The sequence below is a fragment of the Artibeus jamaicensis genome, unplaced genomic scaffold (genome assembly GCF_021234435.1).
Source record: "Artibeus jamaicensis isolate MK-2021 breed Jamaican fruit bat unplaced genomic scaffold, CSHL_Jam_final contig_233, whole genome shotgun sequence".
NCBI lineage: Eukaryota > Metazoa > Chordata > Mammalia > Chiroptera > Phyllostomidae > Artibeus > Artibeus jamaicensis.
This window is the reverse complement of record NW_026521486.1, coordinates 15,110,585-15,137,247: the sequence shown is the minus strand read 5'-3', so window position 1 is coordinate 15,137,247 and position 26,663 is coordinate 15,110,585. Positions and strand designations below refer to the sequence as shown.

The following is a 26,663-nucleotide window of genomic DNA, read 5'->3' as shown; positions in this document are numbered from 1 at the left end:
TGCCACACTTGGAATTTCCTCATTCATTTGAAGAATGGCAAGTACATGCCATATACCCTTGTATCCACACTCCCTATTTCCATGAAAAACATCACTAATTGACATTGTTGCTCTTTCCCATCGACACTGTTGGAAACCCAGAATTCTTCTCAACACAGCCCTCGAGGGGCCACCAAGTGCTCACTGGAGTTGGCAAGTGACACAGACCTCGTTGTTCTCTCTGATCCATTTCCTTTATTGTTATTTGAAGTTTCCAGGTGTGTTTGTCTTCTTTCTCCAGCAGGGCTCTTAAGTCCTTGAGGGCAGGGACCATAATCGTAATAACTAATGTCAATGTCAAGAATCCTAGCAACGACAATAATAGCAACAAAATAGTTACTGAATACTTGTCTATGTGGGCACTGTGCTGACCATGTTGCATGTACTTATTAATGTAACCCTCGGCACAATTCTTTGAAGACGATATTAGTGCTATTCTTATTTAACAGATAGTAAGTCTAAGTCCTTTACTTATCAATTTGATTTTTTAAATAAAAATTTTATATATTTAAGGGTTAAACAGGATTTGATACACATGTACATAGTGAAATGTTACCATGTTCAAGCTAATTAACATATCTTCTCTTATAGTTACTATTCTTTCATTGTGATGAGAGCATCTTAAATTTATTCTCTTAGCACATTTCCAGTATTTGATACAGTATTAGTAACTCTATTCATGATGTTGTACATTAGATCCGAGGTGTATTCATCTCACATAACTGCAACTTCGTACCTTTTGACCAGCATTTCCCCACCTCCCTACCCCCTTGTAATGACCATTCTGCTGTTTACTTCTATGTATTCAACTTTCTAAGATCCACGCATAAGGGAGGTCTTGCAGGTTTTTTCTTGCTGTGTCTGACTTATTTTGCTTAGCATGAGTTTTCAGGTGCATCCGTGTTGTTGCAGATGGCAGGATTTCCTTCTTTTTTGAGGCTGAATAATATTTTATATATAAATTTGTTAATCCATTCATCTGTCAATGGACAGGCAAGTTATCCCCTTTTCTTGAATCTTAAATATGACAAATAACTTGTCCAAATATACCCAACCAGATGTGGCAGACCCAGAAACTTGACCTCCAAACCTTTGCTCTTACCCCAAGTGCTATATCAACTTGCCCATCTGTGCATCATTCAGCTAGCACAGAGCTGTATGCACAAATAAGCATTTGTTGAATTAAGGCCTTTTATAAAACAATAAAGTCCTCCTAAGAGACAGAGAGAAATTGAATTAAAAATACCAGAAGCAATTTCTTCTCCGAAGAGTTAGAACATGCTTAAAAGGGGTCTGCCTCACTTCCCAGTGTCCTTGGCTGAAGGCAATGCCGTTTCCCATTCCCCAAGGGAACATGCTTTAGGGGGGCAGAAATGCTGAAGACCAGCTGTAAGGGGTCCTCTGGTGGAGGAGCAGCTCTGGGAGTGTGGGACCCTCCTGATGACGGGTCCTCCCAGTGGCTCCACTACCATCCAGTCACTGGCACCTCCCTGGGACTCAGTTTCCGAATTCGTAGAACGATTCGTCTTGATTCTATTAGCACTTCCCAGTATCTTCTCAACTAGCTCTGCAAAAAGTTCATCTAAAAAGTGTTTCTGTTGTCAAGTACTATTGGGAAGTTGCATTTCCCCTTGGGAGACAACGGACCCATATTACAGGCTCTGAAAAGGCTGTCCAAAAAAGAGCCTGATCATTTAACATTTACTTAATGCTTGTTTAATGCTGCATTTCCTACCCCTCCCTTTAGTTTTTATACAATAACTGCTAATATCTCTCAGAGCTGTACTTGTACTGCTTAGTACAAGTACTAAGTACAAATACCTGTACTTAGGTTGGAAAAAGCAATTGGCTAAATATTTTCTAAAGATCATTTTTAACACTCTGTATTTAATAATAACTCTATGAAATAATAATGTAACCACTGTAAACTGCTTCTGTTGAATGGAAGATGGAATCACTATTTTGAATTTCTGAGATTGCTTCATCAGAAAAATGGAGAGGGTGAGCTGTTGACAGGGGTTTGCAGTACACACAGCCCTGTGAGTTCCTGAAATGGACAATAGGGGGCACCCGTGGACTGCCGTAGGGCCGCCTCTCTCCAAAATGGGCAAGAAAAGGCAAAACCCAAGATGTAGCAACTAAAGCAATTCCTTTTCCAACTGAATGGAAAGCTAGTGAGAGCCAACTCCTCTCCCTTTTGAATCTGTCTCCCTCTTCTTCCTTTGGAGAAAAAAATGGGAGAAAATCAGGATGGGCAACAGCCCTTTTGCCCTTTAGGTTTAGAGATAGAAAATGATCTTTGAAGTAGCTCTTTTCAACTGCCTGCCATTGGTCGTGTTCACTTGGGGGCAGCTCCATTTGGTGGTAGACATTCTTATTGGACCAGAGGCTGGCAGTTTAAAAAGGAATTTTTCTTTCCTTCATCGATTCTGTCATTTTGAAGACAAAAATTTTTACAGGTGAAGAAAACAACAAACTGTATTAGGATATGTTCTTTTTTAAAAATGTATATGTTTATATTTAATCCACACCATATTTCAAAACAGAATATGAGGTACCTTAAAATGTATAAACAAGAGATTGTAAATAAGTTTTCACATAACACAAAGAAAACCAAAGGCTGAAAAGTAAAACGGAAGCAGAGACAGGCTGTGTTACCTGAAATTTCTGCCTAGAGACCTGTACTCCTGCTACAATTCCTACGAATCCCATTGCTTCGGAACACCATCCTACAAAGTGGAGGGACTGGACATAGTTAACCCAGTTTTACAGGTGAGGCAACTGAGGTACAAAGAGCTTAACTGATTTTCCCAAGTTAAGACAGGCAGAGACCAGATCTAAATGTCCTGACTTCTAGTCCAGATAGAAGTTTCTGGTGCCTGGGCTGCTGTGGGTGGGGGAAGAGATGCAGGGAACACAGGGTTGGCCCACTAGATGCTTCTTTTGCCCTGTCTTGAGGGCCAAAGCCCTCTGCTGCCTGCTGTCTCCCCAGCGCCCCTGACAGTGCGGGTGCCACCCCCACTCTGCCACCTCACCCTTACACACTTGCTTCTTAAATTGCATAGTCATCTGGTTTACCGGTCCCTCCGGGGCTAATTCTTGGCTAAGTGGCCGGTTGAGGATATACATTTAGGATTGGACATATATGTACGTTAAGGCAAATCATAAACCAAAGGTCATAATTATGGGAATGACATCTTGGTGTCAAGAAAATAAAGATCCTTCTAATCTCGGGGCTGTCTACACCCAGAGTGGGCGGGCACATGAGGGGAGGTGCTGCAGGGTAGGTGGTCCCCACCCGTGCAGCAGGTCTGCTGCAGGATCCGTGCCCGCCTGTAAGGGACAGGACAGGCAGGGGCCTCCTTGGCCTCTACTATTGGTTTAGATGCCTCTGACTCTGCTTCCAAGTCTTCCAGATGTTAGGAGACTTTTTTTTTTTTTACATTTTCTTACAAACTTTTTGCCACACATTGATGGAGTAAATATAACATAAATAAATAAATATTGAGTTTAAAACCAATTAGGCTCTTTCCATTTGAGATCATATTGTATTTCCCCCTTATTACAATCAACATAGTTTGGCCCCTGAAGCTGTTTCTCATGATAGTAGCTCTCTCTCATGATAATGTCTCCCTCTGACAATAGTGGCTGCCTGTTGTGATATGACACAGCCAGTAGCTGCCTGTCATGTCATTGTCCAGCCCTGTGGCTGCATGTCATGAGATTTAGGGGACTCCGAGAGAATATCCATTGCTGTGCCGCTCTAGCCCTGCCTCACCCTTCTCTGACAACCTTTCACAAGAGCTTTCTGAGGTTGACATCCTCATGGAAAGTGTGATGGCAAGCAGGAGAATTCCCCAGGCCTACTGCGGTCGGGGAGACCTTTCTTACCCTTTAATTTTACCTAGAGAGGCCACCTAGCCCATACAGCTTTGCTTCCTGGAACAACCTGACTCTTCCTATAGTTCTTCACAAAGCTTTCTCTTTAGGTTGCTGTTTAAAGGTTTTTGCTAAAATCCCTGAATTGTACTTATATTTGTGAAAGTCTAAAGGCCTTTCTCGCTGAATCTTGATGAATACAGGAAAACCTGAACATCAGGCAGCCTTGTACTTTAGTCTCTCCTGATGTCATGGGTTGTCCCCACCTGAGCAACGGCAGCGAGGCTGATGGTTTTAGGTGTGCTCAACTTGATCTGGTGATAGATGGGCATGCTGAGTAATTGGGAGACTATTGCAATAGCCAAGATGTAAAAGGCCGGGTCTAAGTTGTTATCAAGAGCCTCAGGCCTCACCCACAAGTTGCATTCCCACAAAGCTGGCGGCCAGGATTATTCCCGCCAAGCAAGACGCTGAAGAATTCCTCTCTTGGGTAAAAATGCCACCTTGTGAAGAGGCAGACAAATGTGCTGATGGAGCTTCAGTGATGAGAGCTGTGGACCACAGGATCCGGATATAAGTTCATTTTAATTAATTTATTTTTTTATAAACTTTGGGCCTAAGACACACAGTAAGACTTCTGAATGAGGTGGCAGGCTATACAAGGCTTGGGGGCAAAAGAACTGTATATAACTTTTTCTACCACTTCTTTGACATTTTCCTGCAAGGAAGCAGGTAGACCTCCCTACTCAAGTCAACTCAACAGATTGGAGTGACTGGTTCTAAGGTGATCTTGTCACTTTTTTCTACACCCTCCCTCATTGTCTACTTCCCCCTCCCCTCATTGTGCCCCTACACATAGCTTCCCACTTAGAAAAGAAATGTTACATAGACTTAATTTTTTTTCTTTAAGAGAAAAGTAACAGAGGACAGAAGAATCACGTTGCTCTGATGGGAATTCTCCACATTGCAGGCTCAGAGGAACTTTGAACTTGGAGGGTCTTCAGTATCAACTGATCTCATGCTTTCATCATATACATGAGGATGCCGGGGTCCCCAGGCCATGCAGGGAGGTACCAGCCTGGCCCACCCCTGAGCTTCTAGCTGCCTTCCCCTTCCATTGACTTGCCCCGGAGCCTGCTCCCAAGCCCTTGGGAGACGTCAGGTGCTCATCTCCCCAGACAAACACTCACAGGCAACAGTCACGCCCCACCCTGGCTGCACGCTGCATGGAGGGTCTCGTTTTTGACATCCCACTCTTGTCCCATTAAGAACGGTGGGAAAATTGGGCTGGGAGCAGGGCTACCGGGCCAGCAGGTAAAAGTACCACTCACCTCTCTCGGAGAGGACTGCTGGGAAGAGCATGGACGCTGGAAATGAAGCAGTTTAAGCTCTTTGGAAAGTTCCTAGTGCCTTAGGATTCCAGGAAGTGCCAAAGCACAGAGTCGCAGAAGAGGAAAAGATTTCTGAGAAAAGGATGACATGAATACACAGGGGCCGGCGAAAGTTGGTTTACAGTTGTGAGAACACGAGCAGTTTATTGCTGTATTATTATTTAGTAAGTATTGTATTATTTATTTGTACTATATAAACCTACTTTTGTTCACCCCCGTATGTTGGACACCTCCCACGTTATTGGACGTATTGTTTTTCAGCCTCACAGTCACGCTCAGAGGTCGGCCCACTGCGATCGCCTTTTTGTAGAGGGGGAATAGAGGACCAGGGTGGTTGTGGAAATGGACCCAAGTCGCTGAACTGGTAAGCTAGGGCTTAAACTCAGGCCTGTTTGGGCTTCTCATAACTATACACCATTAGTTTTTGTTCTTTTAAAAATATATTTTATTTATTTATTTTTAGAGAGAGGGAGAAAGAGAGGGAGAGAAACATCAATGTGTGAAGACAAAACGTCAATCAGCTGCCTCTCACACACCTGCAACTGGGGACCTGGCCCGAAACCCAGGCATGTGCCCTGGCTGGGAATCGAATCAGCAGCTTTTCAGTCCACAGGCCAGGGCTCAATCCACTGAGCCACGTCAGCCAGGGCCACTGCTTTTTGTTCTTCCTGTTTTCTACTACGATGATGCTCAAGCCATATCCTTTATGTGTGAAAGATTTTTTTACCATACTTTCTTCAAATTTGCCAGGTAATATTCCACAACCATAGTTGTGCCTGCCTTTCAAAATCATTAGAGTGAGCAAGTTCTTCCCGGCATCTAACTTAAATCCCTCCAGATGCCACAGACCCTGCCCTCAGGGAACATGGGAAATGGCCACACCACTGCAGGCAGCAGCAGCTTCCCAGCCCTGGTTCCAAACTGCTTCTGTTAGAACAATTGTCAATTCAAAACACATGCGCTGTCATGAAGCCTCACACCCACCCAGACACTCCACTCTGGGTCCCATCTCGGGTGAGCCTAAAATACCTGTCACTCAGAACCGAGCCACATCATCCATATGGTAATCAAAACAGATCAAGGCTTTTCTTTCACCCTGTTCCTGAGCTGAGTTCTGACCTGATCCCCTTTCCAAAGTATATTCTAGGGCTCATATTGTGTGCGATCAAAGATAGAGCCTATCTACATCTGAGCTGTCAGGAACCGGAAGACAACATTTCTTACATGGGGAAATTTGGGCACCCTCTTTGATTCTTTACAAATAGAAAAATGCAGCCTGGCAATTCTTTTGCAAACATATATGGGTGTAGGGCATGATAGAAGAATATTATAGAACACAGCAGTACACCAACTTGCATGTAAGAGCAAGTGAAGGTTTGCAGAAACTGTAAAATATTTGGAGCTAAAAGATCTGGGTGTGAGTCCTATCACAGGCCCTTACTAGCTTCGTGATCTTTGGCACATTACTTACATCTCTCTCTTTCTCTCTCTCTGAGAGGGGAAGGGAGGGAGAAAGAGAGGGAGATAAACATCAACGTTTGAAAGATACATTGATTGGTTGTCTCTCATACGCCCCCAGCTGGGGAACCTGCATGTGCCCTGTCTTGGAATTGAATTGGGACCTTTTGCTTCACAGGCAGGCACTCAATCCACTGGGCCACACCAGTTGAGGCTTAACCTCCTTTTCTGAAGCTTCCATTTTCTTCTCTGTGGAATGCAAATAGTAATCCATAACTCATACTCTAGTTGAAAAGATTCCTACAAAGTGCTCCATGAAAGTGTAAAGATACTACTATTAGCACCATTGCTGTTCCTGTAGCACTAAAAATAAAGCCCACCTCTGGGTTGAGAGAATAACCTTCCATCTTCCTTTTTCTGGGTACACTTTAAAAAAATTCTGGGTGTTTACTATGTGTCAGGCTTTCATGTTTTAAGCTTCATGTATATTAGCTCACTCCTCATCCTGGAAGGTCGATACTATCATTATTAGCCTCATTTTTCAGCTGAGTCAGAAGGGTGAAGCAAATTACCGATAGCAGTGAGCTAATAAGTAATTGAATTGATCAGGATTCTAATCGAATCCTGATTAGAATTCAGGATTCTGGATTTTAATTCCAGAAACCACATTCCTGAGCACGAGATCAGTTAGGACGCATGTAAACGTGCTGCGTTATTACTGAGAACAGAAGACTTGGTTGCCATGACTGACTAGTGGAAACGAAAAGGAAAATAAGGTCCCGGCCGGGTGGCCCAGTTGAGTGGAGTGTCATCCCATACACCAAAAGGCTGCAGGTTCAATCCCCAGACAGGGCACATACCTAAGTTGTGGGTTCAATTCCCAGCTGGGGAGTGTGCAGGAGGCGACTGCTCAATGTTTCTCTCTCTTCCCTTTCTGAAACCAATAAACATATCCTCGGCTGAGAATTTTTTTTAAAAGAAGAAGGAGGAATGGCTTCTCTTCCTATACAGCCTTTTGTTAATTTGTTAAAGCAGCATTTTAGAGAGAGAAGAGGAAAATGTCTAAGACAACTTTGATAATATTAAGGAATACCATATTTTGCTGTGCATAATGAACACTTTTTGCCCAAATTTTGGAGGGGAAAATAAGGAAACACATCATACATGGGTAGTACTAATTCTGTATCTATATAAATGTTTTATCTATATAAATAAAACAATATCTATATATATTGTTTTATTTAGGCTTATGTTTATGCATTAAAAGTATAACTCTAGAAAGTAATAATAATGTCCATATGCAAAACAATACCACTTTGGAGGTAACACAAGTTTGAAATAACAGTGGCTTGCACTAGATAGAAATTTGTATCTCTCTTATGTAGAAGTCCAGAGGTCGATAGTTCAAGACCAGACATGAGGCTCGGCTCTACCTGGTGCTCAGAGCTCCAGGCTCCTTCTCTATTTTGGTGCTACTCATACGTAGTCTCATCCCTGACAACCAGCATAGGTGCTAGAGCTTTAGCTATTACATCTGTAAGACACACAGCAGGATGCAGGATGGGGCAGGATAGAAAAGGGATAAAACACACACCAGTTGTTTGTTGTGGACTGCTCTGAGATGCGGCCACATGCCATTTGTGCCTACATCTTACTGATCCTATAGTAGCTGTGGGGTGGGAAATGGAGTTGTTATTCTGGGTGGCTTTTTGGCCAGGTGAAGACTGGAGGATTACATCACTAAAGGAAGGGGAGAGGTAGACGGGCTAGGGAGACGTTGGAGGAGGAGTGGGAGATGAAACTGCAGAGCAGGGCAGGGCTGGGTGATGGAAACCTACCGAGACACTGAAGTTCACCACTCTAATTGTTGGGTTCATCTCCCATTTCAGCAGGCACTAAGAGAAGGCAGAGCTGTTTTCTGAACACAGTTATAAACATTGACTGTCCCTCTGAAACCTTGCAATAGCCATTCCCAGAATACAATGCAGGTGTCCATTGTGGTGGTAGGCTTGACGCTGGTTCCAGTCTGAAACCCATGAGCTCATGAGGTTGGGAGATGGCTTCTGAGTCATGTCCCTAGAGAGTCCAGAGGGAGGATGTGGTGGGGAGGACACCAGGACAGACCACAAGCTCTAAGTTGCCCTTGGCTGGCTTCTCTGAACCCCCAGAGAGGGAGCCTGGATGCCACACACTGGGCAGTAACTCCATGGCTTCCAACGCCTTCTTCCATATGCTATTTCACTTGAAACAACACACACTAAGCATGTGGCAGGGATTGCTCTGCTCCTTATTTTTGCAAAGGACGAAATGAAGTCAGTGTCACCCTGTGGTGCTCAGTAGAACAAGGTGAGATTTTTAAAGTGTCTTTGCACAAGAGTGCCAGGTGTTTCTTAGGTTGAATTAACTTTGAGAAACATCATGCTCAGGGTGCTGAGTGAGACGGGAGGGTCACATGGAGGGTGGCAGATGAGTCACAGGATTCTAATGTCATGATGACTTCAAGTTTTATCTTTTATCATCATTGTTGTATCCCTACCTGGCACACTGTAGATACTCAATAAATATTCAGTGAAAGGATGTATGAAGGTTTAGGTGTCCAGCCTTCTTGGATCCTACTTTCGTCATGCCATGAAATAATCTTCGAATGTGTTCACACTTTTACGTGCTTAGTGCTGACAAGGTAGGAAATGCGTACTACTAAAACCTCCAACCTAGAGACAGAAACAGGTTAAATGAATTGCTCAAGTTTACACTGATAGTACACACCTGGACCAGGATTCCAACTCAGGCTCTTAAATATTTCACTGTCTTGTTTTCTAATAGAGAATAATTGTTATTCTTTCCGTGTCAGGAGATTTACCATAGCTCGAATCATTCCCCATGAAACAGAAAAAGTCTATTCCATAGATAACTAATATAACAGTTAACTTACTACATAGATAGCAGTCCCGTCACTCGACACCAGTGCTATAGAAAAGTTCCACTCTGCTTCTCAGACGGTTTGCTCATATTGAAGTGCCAAACTAGATTGGCAGAGAGGAGTATATATTGATCTTGAATGTTTACTCGTGAACACACATCTGTTTTTGTTAATGGAGATGAGGGCAATCAGAGTCAGCTCTCAGAAGCAGGCATTCTTGACGTGGAATTCACCCCCGTCTGTGAAGTTTTATCATCCTGTAGGCTGGAGAGCAGGTTGTCAGTTTGGACAGTGGCTTGTTTGACCCAGAAGCTTCTGGACTCTTCTGTTCTTTAAAAAGATCTGCTTTTTTTTTTGTTCAGAGCCCTTCACTGAAGTTGAACTTCAAGGAGATGTGAGATTATGTGGTGGAGTAACTACATCAAAAGGACCACAAGTAGACTTGGAGGAGTAAAACAGCTCTGCGGGGGAGAGTAAAACCCCTCTCTCTTCCAGCAACAAATTCAGAGAAGAGCTGAGCCGGTCCCCAATCTGCCTTCTGGGGGGGGCCCACCCCCCACTCCTCTGCTCACTTTGCATTCACTGCTCCAGCTCAGGCGAGGGTGGGGGAGGGGAGTTGTTGCCATTTCCTTATTTGCCGACATTCTTTTATCATAATACACACAGCAGAGCAAATATTGCCTTGTAACATGTTAGGCATTAGCAGCCTTCATGTGTTTTCTTAGAGGTTCTTCCTTTGTCTTAGATGCAGGCAAGCTGGCCCCTGCACTGCTGACCACTGTAACACCAGGGAAGGTGGGCCCATGGGTAGTTGGGTAGTGGGTTTCAGGAGGATTTGGCTTTTTCGCTCAGCTACTTTACCTGAAAGGAGAGTTGAAGACAGTTATATATGCTCCTTGGAGATAATCAACAGTGACTGGGTTTTGGGGATCCACCCCTACCACCCCAAGTGGTGAGAGCAGTTGTTGACTCATTGACTGACCGAACCCACATCCCAAGACATTTGGAAGAAGTACAACTTTTTCAAAGGTGCGGTATGGAAAAAATAGTGGAGGTGGGGGGTATGAATGTAGAGGGGCTTGATAGTAAGTGTCCATGAAGTGGTGCTGTTCATGAGCTGCCTTTGTATTTCCATCCTAACTCAATACAAATGTTGTGATTGCTTTCTTGGTTACAGAAGAAAGATGATGACTTATGACTCAACAGTTTCATGATTTCTTAGACTTTAACCATTTTTAAATTATATTTTATTGATTATGTTAGTACAGTTGTCCTAATTTTCTTCCCTCTGCTCCCCTCCACCTAGTACCCCTATTCCTTAGACAACCCCCCACCGTTGTTTATGTCCATGGGTCATGTGTATAAATTCTTTGGCTATTCCATTTCCTATAATATAATTTACATCCCCATGGCTGTCCTGTAACTGCCTATTTGTATTTTTGAATCCCCTTACCTCTTTACCCATTCCCTGACACCCCTCTCCCATTTGGCAGCCATCAAAATTCTGTGTTCACAATTCCACCTTTCTTTTTTTTTTTTTTTTGCTTAGTTTTTTTCAGTTGTTGATAGATATGTATCTATTGTCATTTTATTGTTCATAATTCTGATTTCTTCTTCTTAAGTCTCTTAACATTTAATATGACTTGGTGATGATGAACTCTTAGTTTTTTCTTGTCTGGGAAGCTCTTTATCTGCTCTTCAATTCTAAATGATAGCTTTGCTGGGTAGAGCAATCTTGGCTGTAGGTGCCTGCTTTTCATTACTTTGAGTATTTCTTGCCAATTCCTTCTGGCCTGCAAAATTCCTTTTGAGAAATCAGCTGATAGTCTTATGGGAACTTCCCTGTAGGTAACTAACTTCTTTTCTCTTGCTGCTTTTAAGATTCTCTCTTTATCTTTGACCTTTAGCATTTAATTATGATGTATCTTGGAGTGGGTCTCTTCGTATCCATCTTGTTTGGGACTCTCTGTGCTTCCTGGACTTGCATGCCTATTTCCTTCACCAAATTAGGGAAGTTTTCTTTCATTATTTTTTCAAATAGATTTCCAGTTTCTTGCTCTTTCTCTTCTCCTTCTAGCACCCCTATCCTGCAAATGTTGGACCTCTTGAGGCTGTCCCAGAGGCTGCTTATACTATGCTTGTTTTTTGGATTTTTTTCTTCTTGTTGCTCTGATTGGTTGTTTTTTGCTTCTTTGTGTTCCAAATCATTGATTTGATTCTCAGCTTTATTCGCGCTACTGTTGTTTCCCTGTAATATGTTCTTTATTTCAATTAGTGTATCCTTTATTTTTATGACTGTACCTATTTTATGCTGTTGAGGTCCTCACTAAGTTCCTTGAGCAATCTTGTAACCAGTAATTTGAACTCTGCACCTGATAAATTGCTTATCTCCATTGTATTTAGGTCCCTTTCTGGAGTTTTGATCTGTTCTTTCATTTGGGTCATGTTTTCTTGTCTCCTTATTTTGGAAGCTTCCCTGTGTTTGTTTCTATGTGTTAGGTAGAGCTGCTATGACTCCTTGTCTTGGTAGTGTGGCCTAATGCCCTAGGTGTCCTGGAGGGTTCAGTGGCACAGCCACCCCTATCTCTTAAGCTGAATACTCAAGGTGTGCCTTCCATGTGGGCTGAGTACACCTTCCTCTTGTAGTTGAGGCTTGGTTGCTGTTGGCAGGTAAATGGGAGGGATTTGCCCAGGCTGGTCAGCTACAAGGACTGGCCTTGACCACTGACCACCAACCTCAGCCCTCTGTGGAGACTTATCTGTGTAGGGGCAGATCTATAGCTGTCCACTGGATGCACAGATTCTGGGATTTCCTGTGTGGTGGTGGCCGAGGTCAGCTCCCACCTAGGTTTTGTCTGGAGCCAATCTGCCTCAGGTATAAAGCAATCTGAGATGGCTGCTTCTTGTTCTGGGCTTCTGGATTCCTAGGCAAAGCCAAGCTGTGAATCTAGGCCAGCTTTTATTAGTGCTGGGCCTGGGACCACTTGGCAAAAGGTATAGAGGCTGGGGGCTCACTGAGGTTGGATGTTGCTTGTTTGAGAGGATTTAGAATGTTGTGAAGCATGAGCCAAGACCAGGCATTCATATGGAAAATTCATTGTTAACAGCTTGAGTGTGACCATAATTTGGGTAGTACAGAGTCTCCAGAGATCTATAGAGTGGGACAAATAGTGTTAGACAGGTTGATGGAGTTTCAGATATGGCGTCCACTTGCCGGCTCTGTGGCTCTGTGGTGGAAAGGGACAATGCCTTCTGCCTGCTTTTCTGTCTGGGAAAAAGATGTCCCCCAACTCTTTCCCTGATGCCAGAGACTTCAGTTTCTCCCTATCTGCCATTGGTGCCTTTTAAGCTGCTACCCAGTGCTGGAGCTCAGAGAGAGTGAGTCTTAGTAAATCTGTTTGTGGGTTCTTGAGGAGGAACTGCTTGGGACTCCAGAAGTTTCTTACACCAACTCAATCCCTGCTTTTCTGCAGCCAGAAGTTATGGAGATTTATCTTCCTGCACTGGGAGGCCTGGTGTGGAGCTGGGACTCCTCACTCCCAAGATAACTCCCTTGCGTTTTTATCTACTGTGTGTGGGTGTGGGACCAGCCTGTTTGGCATCTGTGCCTCTCCTAGCATCTGAATGGATGTGGTTTTTTTAATTCTGTAGTTGTCAGACCTCCATTCAACTAGATTTCTGATGGTTCTAAAGTTTAGTTGTAATTTTGAAATGGTTGTGCGAGGAAGTGAGCTGTTTACCTATGCTGCCATCTTGACTAGAAGTCTCTGTTTGCCATTTATACACTTCTAACAGTTACCCTGTTTGTCTTCTGAGATATCTGCTCACACCATTGGGAAAAGCACTTTGCATCATGCATAACCTCGTCATCCCTGTCACATCCCCTCATACCCCCATCCCCCACATGGCACACTTACGTTTTCCCAAGTTATAACTCTTTCAAGAAAAGGGAACTAGAAGTCTGCATTGTGCCTTCTTGTGACATCACAGACCATGATAGTGATAAGCAACAGATGGTTAAAGATATGAGCTAGAGGGGACCTGTGCCCAGGTCAAAGCCTCTGAGGTAGATTGACCCAAAGAAGGTGTGTCTATGTGTGAGTACTGGACCTTCAAGGCTGCGGGAACCCAGCTGGACTTTCCTCTTCATCTAGTTTCCCCTGAACCCAGCTTGGAGGGAACTGGGGCACTGGTGCAGAGTTCCCCATCTTCATGCTTCCCATTGATGCCTCCAGGCTTTCTTCTGTCTAAGAGAGGGAAAGAAAACTGAGAAAGATAGCTGGTGTGGAGCTTCCTGCCAATGTTACCCTGTGGGGCACTTGAATTAGACTTAATTTAATGTAGAAAAATATAAAAATAATTCAATATATTATATACTCAGAGTGTAAGAATTCTTAATTGTTAACAATATCTGAAAGAAAACATCAACCTCATGTTTGCAAAGAAGTTAAAATTTAAGTGAATTTTTCCCATTAGATCAACACAAGAACTTTAAAAACCTTACACTCATTGATGGTGAGTGGGGGCGCATAAAATGAGTAGTTACATACTTTCATTAGATATGCCAGTTGCTACAATGTTTTTGGCTCAAAACTTGGTAATTATAAAGAGGCTTAGATTTTGACCCCATAATTCTTCTTCCACCAATCTATTATAATGAATTAACAGAAACTTGGATAAAAATCTATACACAAATATGTTCATGGTAACAAATTTAATCAAACCAGAGGAGGGGGCGGTTGGAACCTCTGATGTGTAGCTGATTGGTTAGAAGCCCAGGTGGCAACCTGCACTTGTGACTGGACTCTAAATCACAAGCAGTGCTAGGGGTTGTCTTGTAGGGCTGAACCCTCAACCTGCGAAATCTAATACTATCCCCAAATTGGCCAGCCTGCTAACCCACACTCCCACATCTATTGTCAGAGTGTGAGTGTGCTAGTGGTATGAGAATACAGGGGAGACTCACAGGAGGGAGAGCCAGTTTTTCTTGCTCAGAGGACCTAGTGCAGACCACAGCCCACCTTAGCCTCCGTGGAGCATGGAGGGGAAATAAGCCATTGTTGTTGCAAGTGTCCAAGATTGGGTTTTGTTGTTGTTGTTAATACAGCAAACTTCACTAAGAAAATTCCGTTTGTACTTTTCTGTTTTACTGAGAAATAAGGCCTTCATTGACTTGTCAGTCACCAAATCCTAAGCCTTGCCCGTAACAGATACGGCTTTCTTCTTTGTCCCACAGCACTGTCTCTTTCTCACTCGCTTTCAGTGATAAGGTGGGATGTCACAGAATCAGGTTGTCCTGATGCAAACCAGGGCACAGATGCAAAGGCTGACCCAGTCCTTTGATAAAGGCTGTGTCCCCGCTTTCCGGGGTTGTACCAGGGTTGCCAACAATTTAGACCTGAGGAGAGGTAAAAAAGGGAGCAAAATTGGATAAAGGGGTAAAAGTGTCTCTTCTTCGGTAAGAGACCTTGTTTCTTCTTCTTACTCAAGAAGAGACAATTTTAGCACCGGTAGCAAGTGTGGATGACTCAGGAGTCACCATTCTGCATAGAATCCTCGCCATCCTGAATGAAAACAGAATCGTTTCATCCAAAACCAACCTGGCCAGGCATGTTCATAAACCACATACAGAGGGGGTTGATCATTTATAAATAATATACCTCCTTCTCCAAAGAAAATGTAGCTTTCTATCTAATTTTTTTATATATTACCTAATCTTCCTTATGAGCCCCATCCTGTTGAGTAACAAGGACACTTACACTTAAGTATTTCAGTATCCACTCCCTGTCTTGGCTTCCAATGGCCTATTAGTATCTGGCTTTGCTTATTGCGTCGCTGTGGAGGTGGGCAGGTGGGAGCTAGGTTGTGTGTTCTAGTCCCATGGTGCTCCATATTTGAAGAGATGATTTGCCTGTGTACCTGGTTGCTCTTTGCTTTACTGGCACCTTGCAGACATCTGTGACTAAAATACTCCAGGTTTTCTGTTTCTTAGCTTAGTCATGGTCTGGAGACCTCTCAATCACTGTGCTTCATTTCAGCTCTCCAGAGCTGCATGTTTCTTTAAGGATGGGGAATGTCCATTTGATTCCCAACTCAGGTGGTCTCCCTGGTGGCCTCCCCTGCAGCCACTCTCTGCTATACCATCGCCTTACATTCTGTGTCTTTCTCTGGGCCCCTGGGAGAGTTCTGGACACTCTCCCTGCCACATAGGAGCCAAGGGCAGTCGCGGCTACCCATCCCCAATGTGGTAGCCCAGATTGGTAGAGGGGGCACCCTGTTTTATTACAACTGCTAACTTTGTGCATAAGAAAAAGTATGTGAGCTAGACTTCCTGCCCTTGGCTTTGGGTGAAGGTCGTGGAAGGAAGCGGGCCATAGCCAAAGGGTTGGAAGTGAGGGTTCTGTGGGCTCCTCAAACTGGACCAAGATTCCCTCCTGCTTCTCCCAGAGCCATGTTTGGGAGTGTATTTTCCATCTGTTTTTCATTTTTCCAGCGTGGAATGTGGGAGGTCAAGATCACACGGCATTCCCTTCTTATTCCCAAGATGCTTCTGAATTTTCTTTTTTGAATTTTTGTTCCTATCCATGCTGAATTACTTGAATGGCTCCCAGCACACACCATGCTCTTTCATATTTCTGAGGCTTTGCCTGTGGGTTTTTTCCCCCCAGACAATCCTTCCAACACCCATTTCTCCCGAAAAACTTTTACCTTTTACTTGTCCCCTAGGATGCTACCCTGGACTCTTTCTACAAGATGCTCACTCCTTCTTGGCACTTTGCATGATAAAGTTCACCAGAGAGATTGTTTGTGTCTGTCTTCATCATAAGAATATAAGGTACCGAGGGGCAGGGGTCCCAGCTCAGGTGTCTTTGTTTTCCTGATGCATGGCACAGAACAAGGGCTCAAAGAATGTTATTTTAAAAAATTAAACTTGGGGTAAAGGGTACATGGTACCTGTTTGTATTATTTCTTACAACTATATGTGAATCTACAATGATCTCAAAATAAAAACATTTAATTAAAAAAAAAAAAGCCTTAATGAACAGGGTCAGTAATTCTCTAAAGCTCCTTGGTTGTTCCTGGTAGAAGACCAGAACCAAAGGTAAGTTCAAGGCCTTTATAAAGTTGCCGGTTCTAAATGGGGTCATGGGGGATACTTTGAACTATTAGCAGTCAGGTGCCCTGTATCCAACTTGCCCTCAGAAATATCAAGTCCTGAAAACTTTGAGGGAAGTTGAGGCACCTGCTAGCACAAACAAATGTCAATTTTAAAAGTGCGCCCCCCTGTCCCCGTCCCCACCCCAACAACACAGATCAATTGGGAAAGTGGCCCCCTCTAGGCTCTGTGGGTCAAGAGTACCTGCGCGCAGAAGAAAGTGTGACATCCACTGCTCACGGTGCTTACACCATGCAAATCGGCTAAGAGAGGAGTAAGTCGGAGTTCAGCACCCTCTCTCCCCTCAGCCCTGCATGCATGCACAAGCCTAACCCGGACTCAGCAGCCCAGGCCCGAGCAACTTCCCAGGTGTGCCTGTTCACTTCAAAGGACCAGTGGCCACACTTCCCTCCACCTGGAGTGTCTGCTCCTATTGAAACATTACTTGTGGATGTAGCAAAAGCTTAGCATTTTCTGTTAATTTTCATAAAGAAGTCAATGTAGGTGTGGCTCATCCCCTGCAAAAATTAGTATTCCTTTACTGAATATCTTCTCCTGTGGAGTTTGTTTCTAGAGGAGGTGCTTGTCGGATACAGTCATTTGTGGGGGCTTCTTTTTCCCTTGGAGAAGAAAAGTGCAGGTATGGGACCAACTCGGAGTTGGTGATCCTACAGGACTGGGCTGATCAGGCAGAAGCATGTATCATAGTTAAGATTATAACCTGCTGCCTGGAGTAGGGTGCAGGAGCAGGCGGCCAAAGACTCATCTGAAGTGCCTGTAAGTGTATTTGCATCTATTACTGCCTTTGCTTTTTTGCCACAAGCCTGTGAATCCCTAGTGGGTAGAGACCTTGAGTTCTTCACACATGCATGCTGGCTCCTTTCCTGGGGTCACACCAAGGCAGCACAGACATGCACCAGAAAGTGAACTATCATTTACAAGAGAAGTTTCCATGCAGAGAGGCAGCAGAAGGCATGGGGGCCCTGGGCTGCCACCTTCCGACAGGAGAGGTGTGTGTTTGACCAACCAGAGCTGGATGGATGCATGCCAGAGATAGCGCCAGGGGGAGGACCCTCCCCTGTACCGCTCCACAGATTTATAGGAAAAGGATGTCTGAAATCACCTGGTACACTCTAATATCGGAAATTTCCTGGTTGAGCACGCGGTCATATTCAAAGATGGAATAAAACTTCAGAGATCAGCTTCTGGCAGCAGCCTGTTCTTTGAGTTAACACAGATGTGCTTAGCCAACCTCTTGCTAAGCTACCAAGAGGATGGCTGGGATTTGTCTCTTCTCTTGCACCGGATAGGTAATTAGGCATTCAATGAGTGTTGGTTGTATGGAACTATTGCTATCAGGAGGAAACTCCTGTTTATTTCATTCAAATTTGCTCTCCTCCCACACACTAGCCCTTAGGGGTAGATGAACCGGAGGGCGGGGTACTTTCTGTGCCTGCGCATTTTGTAGGGAAGAGAGTGGGCAGACAGCCATGATGGGTTCTTTTTGCGTCTGGACCCCTAGAATGGAAACCAAGGGAGCTTTTTTCTGCTGCTGGGTTAAAGAGGTAGCTGCTGGAGGGGCATCAGTGCAGAGGAACGAGGTGGACACAGCTTTCTGCCCTGCACTGCAGCGTGGGTAGATTAGCCTCCACTGCCCGGGAAAACCTCATGACCATTCTGGGAGAGGTTAGGTATGGCAATCATGCATCACAGTGGAGCCGAAGGCTATGCAGCTGGGGAGAAAGGAGCTGCATTTCCTTCCATGGGCAGTAGGAGGCACTGCAGCTTTAGCAGCAGAGGATGTGATTCTGAGCATTGGGCAAACTGTCATTCCCCCTCCTTCAAATTGAAGAGATTCCCAGGGTGGGATGATCTGTGACTTCCTGGTGATGATTGGACCCAAGAACTTGCCATGCTAAGGGTGAAGAAACTTAGCCTTTTCTGCCAAGGGTCAGTGTAGTCCATCGACTACTACCACTTCTACCGCCACTACTACTACTACTACTACTACTACTGCTGCTGGAGGCTATCAACCAGGCAGTCTGCTAAAAGCTATACGAGGATTTTTTTCACTTAACCCTCAAAGCAACCCCATGAACTCAGCACTGTTGCAATTTAGAAATCTGAAGCTTAGGGAAACTACATATATATTGTTCAAGATGAAACATCTTGGAATGGTATAGTCTTGATCAGAACCCAGTTCGGTTGGACTCTATAGAGCCCACACATTTCACCATTACTCACATGTTTTACATATGCCTCACATGTCTTAACAGCAAGTTGTCCATTGCAGCTGAGATAACTCCCCTCAGGAAGTGCCACGTGGCAGGAACTGTGTTTATCCTGCTCATCACCGTGGTTCCAATGCCTAGGCCCATGCTTGGCCTACAGTTGGTGCCAGATACGTACGTATTTGTGGAATAAAAACAGGGATGTGTGTGGAGCAGAGAACCAGCAGTTTGTACTGAGCCTCTTTCCTGAAGTGAGCTCTGAATCATCTTCCTAGACCAGGTCAGGGAAGAAAGCCACAAGCCAGCAGGCTGTTTGTGTATTTCAAATTCAAAACAAGCATTGTTTTATAATCAGAATGAATTATCCTGACATTCTATCACATCTTATCAGACTCTTCTTTATTCAAAATGTTGTTGGTACTATTACTTAATAAACTGGAGCGAGCCATGAATTCCACTGGTCTACAGAGACTGTGGTTGGGTTCCCAGTACCAAAATGATTTTGATTATTGAGTTGGCATATACCCCTACACATTCCTAAATCAGTGGTTGGCAGCGGCAAGATTCTGGGAGAAAAAGAAAAAACAGCGCGCGCACACACACACAAACAAACACACACACGCACACACACATCTAACCACTTCAAAGCTTCTTACACATTAATGGATTCCTTATGGATTACATGTCTGTAATTGTGAAAGAGGACAAAGAACTAGAAAGAACCTTATTTCTTTAAACAAAAAGATTTTTAATATCCCTTTGAAAAGTCCATTTTTTTAGAGAGTAGGAAAAAAGCTAACATAATGAAACTCTTAAAAATGTGTCTCGGCAACACAATAGGAAACCAGCATAAATGTAGGCAAGGCAACCACGGGAGGCCAATCCCGGAGTGAGTTCATCTGCACTCGGACAGCACACGAAGGTGGAGAAAACAGCCAGCAGAGAGTAGTGAGAGGGAGAACAGCAGTTCATAGTAACAGGGTGGGGTGTGGGGTGGGGTGCGGCAGGGGGAGGAACACTGTAGGATTCAAAACAACAGACTATTCATATCATATTCCTAGAATCTGTATAATGAAACCTGTTTATATTATCCTTAAATTAATTGTCCATGTTCGAATTTCACTATTCTGGCCAATGACCCACCAACATTTTTCTTCATTCGTAACATCCTTTTCTTGGTCCCTTGAAAAAACAGCGAATGAGTTTCTTCATTTATAAAGCTGCTCTGAAATGTCTTCTTCCATCATGGAGGCTGGGAGGTCATCTTGGGATGCTGGATGTAGTGGGGTGGGAGGATGACTGGGCCTGGGACCAGGAGGTTTTGTGATTGTGAGGCAAATTCTGATTCCATTAGGTGACGGTTGACTGACATTTTGGAATAAGGTTTTGCAAGAGACTGGGGAAAGGAAAAGAAAGTGCATGGGTAGGGAGCACGTAAGAGGTTGAGAAGGCAGAAATGAGGTGAGTGTTCTCAGATTTGAGGAAGACTTTACTATTGGGCCCAGATCTGTTGTGGGCTTTCCACCCAGCTCTCAAGAAGCCTGGCTTGAGAGGGCTAGGTGTTCTTATCAGCACTGTGCTGACTTTACCAAGCAAAGTGGCTCTCAATGTAAGTTAACCTCTCACAGATTAAGCAGCCACATGTCTAAGGACAATCCTCCCTAGAAGGTTAAAGGTGGTATTTCAGAAAGAAAGAAAAGGAAGTATAGCTTTACACGCTTGGACATGATTTCTCAGAGAAGTGACATAAGCTAAATAACTGGTTTCATGTTCCTGGTACTAGAGTTGTAATAATTTATTACTGGGAGTAAAAGACTCTGGGAGATGTTCTTATTTTCCTCAGTATACCTATCAGAGGCATAATATCGGTTGAGTTGCACAGGATATGGCTGAATATGTAATTTCTCACTGAAAACAGTCACTGTACTTTGAATGATCTCAGGAAACCCCTCTGTTCCAAATGTTGGGGGGAGTGAAAGAAAAATGGACTTTACAGTTAGACAGCCCACTTTGCAACACACTTGCACTACTTCCTAGCTGTGGGATTTTGGGTAAATTACTTAAACTCTCTGAACCTGCACTTAATGCTAAGGATAAAAACACAACTTCTGTGTAAAGGCAAGCATAATCATATATGTAAAAGCTCAGATGGGCCACGGCACATAGTAGGTCTCCAATAAATATTAGCTCCATTTATTTTCAATACCCTCCTTTTCTCCCATGCTCCCACCACCTCCTGCACTGATTCTTGAACCATTTTTCTTGCATGACAAAAAATAATGAGAAGTAGCATAACATAGCATAAATAGCCATAACATCACTGAGCACTTACCATACTTTTCATCTCATTTGACCCTCAACATAATCTGATAAAATAGGAACATACCATTATTGACCCCATTTTACAGTGGGAGGATCCAAATCTAAGCGGGGCTAAATACTGCTTCCATTGTCTATCGCCATGTAACAAACCACCCCAAAACTCAATGGCTTGAAGCACCCACCATGCATATCTCATGGTTCTGGGCGGATGGGGCTCAGCTGGGCAGTCCCTCTGCTCTTTGTTATGTGTCTGGGGCCGCATGCATCTGGAGGTCCAACTGGGCTGAAGAAGGTGGCTTGCCTTGCCCACATGGCTGGCAGTGGGTGCTGGATGTCCGTGGGGAGCGGGGCACATCTGTGCCCCTCCATCGTCTTTTCTAGGGTGGCAGCGGGACTCCACAAAGGGTGCGTTCCCAGAAGAAAGAAGTACAACCTTCCAGTTCTCTTAAAGACTGGGCTCAGAAGTCCAGAGCATCGTCTCTGCCATGATCTGTTGGTCAAAGCAGTTACAGTCCAGAAAGAGCCGAGAGAAGGGAAACAAGTTTCACGTCCAAGTGGAGGGAAGGAGTTGATGACAGCTATGATTGGAGCCTAACTATCACAAATGCTTCGCCCAAAGTCACAGAGCTAGTGAGTGTCAGAGTCAAGATTCCAACACATCAGTCTGCCTTCAGAATCCACAAGCTCAGCCACTAAGTCATCCATCAGCACATGACAATATACAATGAAATGTCAATGTCTGTGGGAAACACAAGAAGCACAACCTAATTTCGGAGGAGAGATCAGTACAAAATAAAGAACTCGAGACTCTAAACTGAAAAAGTACCCCCTTTTGCCCCTTCTCCTTCTGTAATGTAGAATAAATGCTATGTTTTAAATGTCACAAAGGTTACATATGCTAAGGTTAAAATGAATTCTTTCTAAAGTTTTTCATTTCAATATTCTGTATACATCCATTAAAGCTGGGGGGGTTTCTGTGTTTGTGCAGTGAGGCAGGGTGAGGGGGTAGGGGCGGGTGAGACCACTGACTTACAAGTGCTCCAAAGCACATACTCAGTCTGCCTATCGTATAAGTTCGTGCCTGTGTGGCAGAGGCCGCAGGGGCCTGGAGTCAGCAGGAGAAGATCCAGGGAAAGGCAGAATTTAGCCTGGTTCTGGACTCTGATTAAGCTTTAAAAAAGAGAAAGAGAAGGTGAAAGAGGAGGAAGGGAAAATATGAACAAGACAAGTAGTTGGAAATGAGCCCAAAGTAGTAACTAGGGGGATGGAGGAAGGGACCAGGCTGAAGTAAAAGGGTTTGGATTTGGAAATGAGAGGGCTGAATAGTAATCTTCTTGATGATTAGAGCTAAGTTGTCTCCCTATCTTCAGAGGTATCCCAAAGTAGCACAGAGAGCCAGATTACAAAGAATGAAGATCCTCACGAAACCCAGGCCCAGCTGTGTAAACTCTGTTTTAGACTTGGCTTTGCTGAAGGCAGATGCCTGGAGGGCCCTGTTGGGGGCTGGGTGGGAGGATACCGCTCCGGGGACATCCAGGCTTACCCCACTGTCCTACCAGTTTCACTTGGAGGCGGAGTGACGAGCATAAAGCAAAACCAGTTCTCATAACCCTTCTTACAGCACTTTCCAGAGAATTTATTAACCTACCTCTCTCTTATCTTGCCCACCAGTCAGGATTTCCTGGGGAAGGCAAGGACCATGGGGACTCTTTGGAGACATTCTGAGCAAACGCCATCCTCAGATTATTTTCCAAGTAAGGTGGCTTCCATCATTTTCATTTGCAAAACCTTTTCTCTTTCTCCACATTTGAAAGAACCCCAGTATGACTGTTGTAATTTTTTTCATGTAAGTTACAAATATTTAGAGTCCCTGTCAAGGGAATGAAATAAAAGCAGATGTTTTCCCTTATGCTGGCCTCAAATAATACCACATTAGAAAACAGAAAGTATTTTCAAGTCTCGTTAAACATATTTCAAGGAAATAAACATTTGAATGCAAACAAGAGCAGAATATGGCACTTTTAGATTTAATATAGAATTCAGAGCTGAATCCCAGCTCTGAATCCCAGAGAGACTTAGGGACTTGTGTAAGGTCACGAAGTGAGTTCACAGCCAAGATAGAATCTAAATTTGGTTTTCTCCAAATTGGCAGACTGTGAGTGTTCGACTCTGGTAGATTGATTGCAAAGATGGACACAACTCTCTATGCTTTCTGTATCCACAGCCTTTGATATGTGACTTAGTATTGCCTCCCGTCTTGAGGTAGACTGTTGGGCTGCCCCTGTGACTTGCTTTGGCCAATAGAATGTGGTGGAAGGTGTGCCACTTCTGAGCCCTGGTCTCAAGAGGCCTTATGTGCTCCCACTTGTTCTGCTGGACTCTTACCACCATGAGAGGACAAGCCTAGACTAGCCTGCTAGAGAACAAAAAGTCTTATAGAGAAGATCCCAGTTTCTTCAGCTAGAGTCAGAGAAGTTGACGACCAGTCAACTGCCACATCTGACAGAGCCTAGCCCAGACTGTCAGAGTTTACAGCTGATCATGAATGAGCTGAGCTGAGACCAGAAAAATTGCCCAGGTGACTCATGTGCAATAATGTACACTTATTGTTTTAAGCAGAAGCCAACAAACTATTTTTTATAATATATTTTATTGATTATGCCATTACAGTTGTCCCATTTCCCCCCTTCATTCCCCTCCACCCTGCATACCCCCTCCCACCCACATTCCCCACCTTTAGTTCATGTCCACGTGTCATAAGTTCTTTAGCTACCAACAAACTTTTTTAAAAGGCCAGATCCTGACTATTGGAGGCTCACAAGTCATGTGCTCTGTCGTAACTCCCCTCTGCTGATTATAGTGCAAAAACAGATAAATGCCAATATGTAAATGAACAGACTCAGCTATATCCAAATAAAACAATATTTACAAAGACAGACTTGGCCAAAAGGCTGTAATTTGCTGTTCTCTGATTATAAGCCTTTAAGTGGGAGTGATTTGTTACACAGTAAGAGCTAGCTGATACACCATATGATTCTGAATTGATCTACCAAGTGGAGAAAAGCACCAAACTAATTGCCAACCACCTTATTTGTAGAGATAAAAGGGAGGAACAGAGAAAATTGTCCCCATTTTCTTGAAATTCACACCTTAATTGCCTTTAATGTTCATCACATTTTCTCATTTGCAGACTGGGTGCTGTTGACCTATAGCTGTGATTTTCATCCTTACAAATAGGATCTCATGAGGATAGCCACAGTATTGGGCGTGGGGGTGGGGGTTTGGTTGCAGACTTAGTTGGTAAACTTCTGAATTTGATTCCAACCCCAAACTGAAACAGAGTTCAGAGAGGCCTGGAGAACTCTTAAAGCCAAATTCAGCAGCCTCTGCTTAGTTCTCTTCACCCTCACTGACTCCCTGCTATGTGGTTCTTCTGACTACACCCCCCCCCCCTTGAAATTCTTTCCTCCTTTGCTTCCCAGAATGCTGCTAGCTCATGTATTTTTCACCTTTGGTCTATCAGCAGGAGTGCTCTATTCAGTGTTGTTCTTCCTTTTATGTTTCAGTACCAAGCCATTTTTTCTTGCTGTTTTACACTGGTGGGCCTTGGTCAGAATTCTTTTTGGAATCTGCTAAAAACTCGGAAACATAATAGCTATAATTTGGAAAAGTTGTTTAGGTGACTTCGGCTTTGATGAACACTCCTGTAGCTGATAGTATTTTCCGAATATGACCCCAAAATATTTCCCATTCCACACCCCCTCCTGAAATGTGACTGTGTCACTTTCTCCATCACAAAGTGGAGTCTATTTCTCAACCTCTTCAGGGTCAGACCCTGTGACATCTTTGACCAATGAAATGTAAAAAGTGTGATTAGATGTGCTGAGACCACCATGATATGAGAGACCTATGCCATGTGGAACATGCCAAGGATAAGACCCTGTATTGTAGAGCATGGGGGCACCATGTAGGAGTGAAAAGCCATCTTGGAAGTGGACTCTCCAGGCCCAGCCTAGCAGCTAACAGAATGTAGAATAAAACTACCCAACCTAGTCTTTCCCATATTCCTGACCCACCGAATCATGAACAAAATAAATGCTTGTGTTAAGCACTTATGTTTTGGGCTTGTCTTTCATTCAACAGTAGGTAAGTTAGACCACTCCCACTCCAAACACACACACAAACCCATTAAGAGCCACTGCCCTATACTGTCTACATGGCTGATATGGTTTCAGTCCCTTTTCCTTGGCTGACAGCTCAGACATTATCTCGCCTCTTTCCTAAGTCTGGGATTCGAATCTGTAGATGTCTTGCTGGTGCCTCAAACACTAAACTGAATATATCATCTCCCTCTTTAAAACTCCTGTTCTCTTTTGCAATTAATTGCCCTGACTGTCTTCCAATTCAACCTTGGAGTAATATTTCACTTCTCTCTCACCTGGAGCATCCAATAAGTCATAAAGTCCTCTTTGTCCTCTTCTTTTATCCACCGTGTCATTGCCTTAGTTAGGTCTTTATCATCTCTCAGATGCATTATGATAATGGTCACCTTCCTTATTATTTCTTCAATCCATCTTCCACATGGTAATTAGAATGATCTTCCTAAAACATGAGTTGGCTCACATTTTATCTATTCTTCAAAAAACAGCAATAACTCTTGAACATTTGCCAGAAGGAATTCACACTTCTCAGTGCGGTGGTCAACAACCCTCATTACTGAACAACAAAGTAATTTCACCTTTCATCCCTGTCTCAGCATAACTCTCAGGTAACTAACTGGCCTACCAGTTGCCTTTCCAGGACTTTGGGCTTCTGTATGGGTTCTTTCCTTCATCTGGAATGCCTTTTCTCTCCTTGTTCACATGTAGAAATCCTTCATGTATCTCAAAGTCCAGTTTAATTTTCATGATCTCCTCAGTGCATTTTCTGGTTGCTCCTTTCCTAAGGGCTACCACATACAGCTGAGCTTGTTGTGTACTACACAACTCTAAGGAGAGCCACTCACAATGAGTACAATGTGACTCATAGCTCTGAGAGCTGTACAATGCACAACTTATAAAAATGCCCAGTCATAAGTAGTTACTGTATTCTCTGCACTCCTTCAACATGATTGTGTTCACTTAAAAAAAAAACACTTCTATAATATCTACTATATGCCAGGCACCAAATAAAGACCACAAACAGAAAGATATGTCTTAGGTCTTGGTCTTGAGGGGCTTAAAGTTAGGGCAAAATATAAACAAAGGTATGTTACCAAAGACTTCCAC

General features: G+C 43.7%; 1 long non-coding RNA gene across 1 annotated transcript; it reads left to right on the top strand.

The window, feature by feature from the left end:
* The first annotated feature begins 4,905 nt into the window (after positions 1-4,905).
* Positions 4,906-10,750, top strand: LOC128626846 (uncharacterized). Its single transcript, XR_008390946.1, has 4 exons — positions 4,906-5,473; positions 5,579-5,673; positions 5,773-6,059; positions 10,050-10,750. It is a non-coding gene; the product is annotated as an uncharacterized LOC128626846 (long non-coding RNA).
* The last annotated feature ends 15,913 nt before the right edge of the window (positions 10,751-26,663 follow it).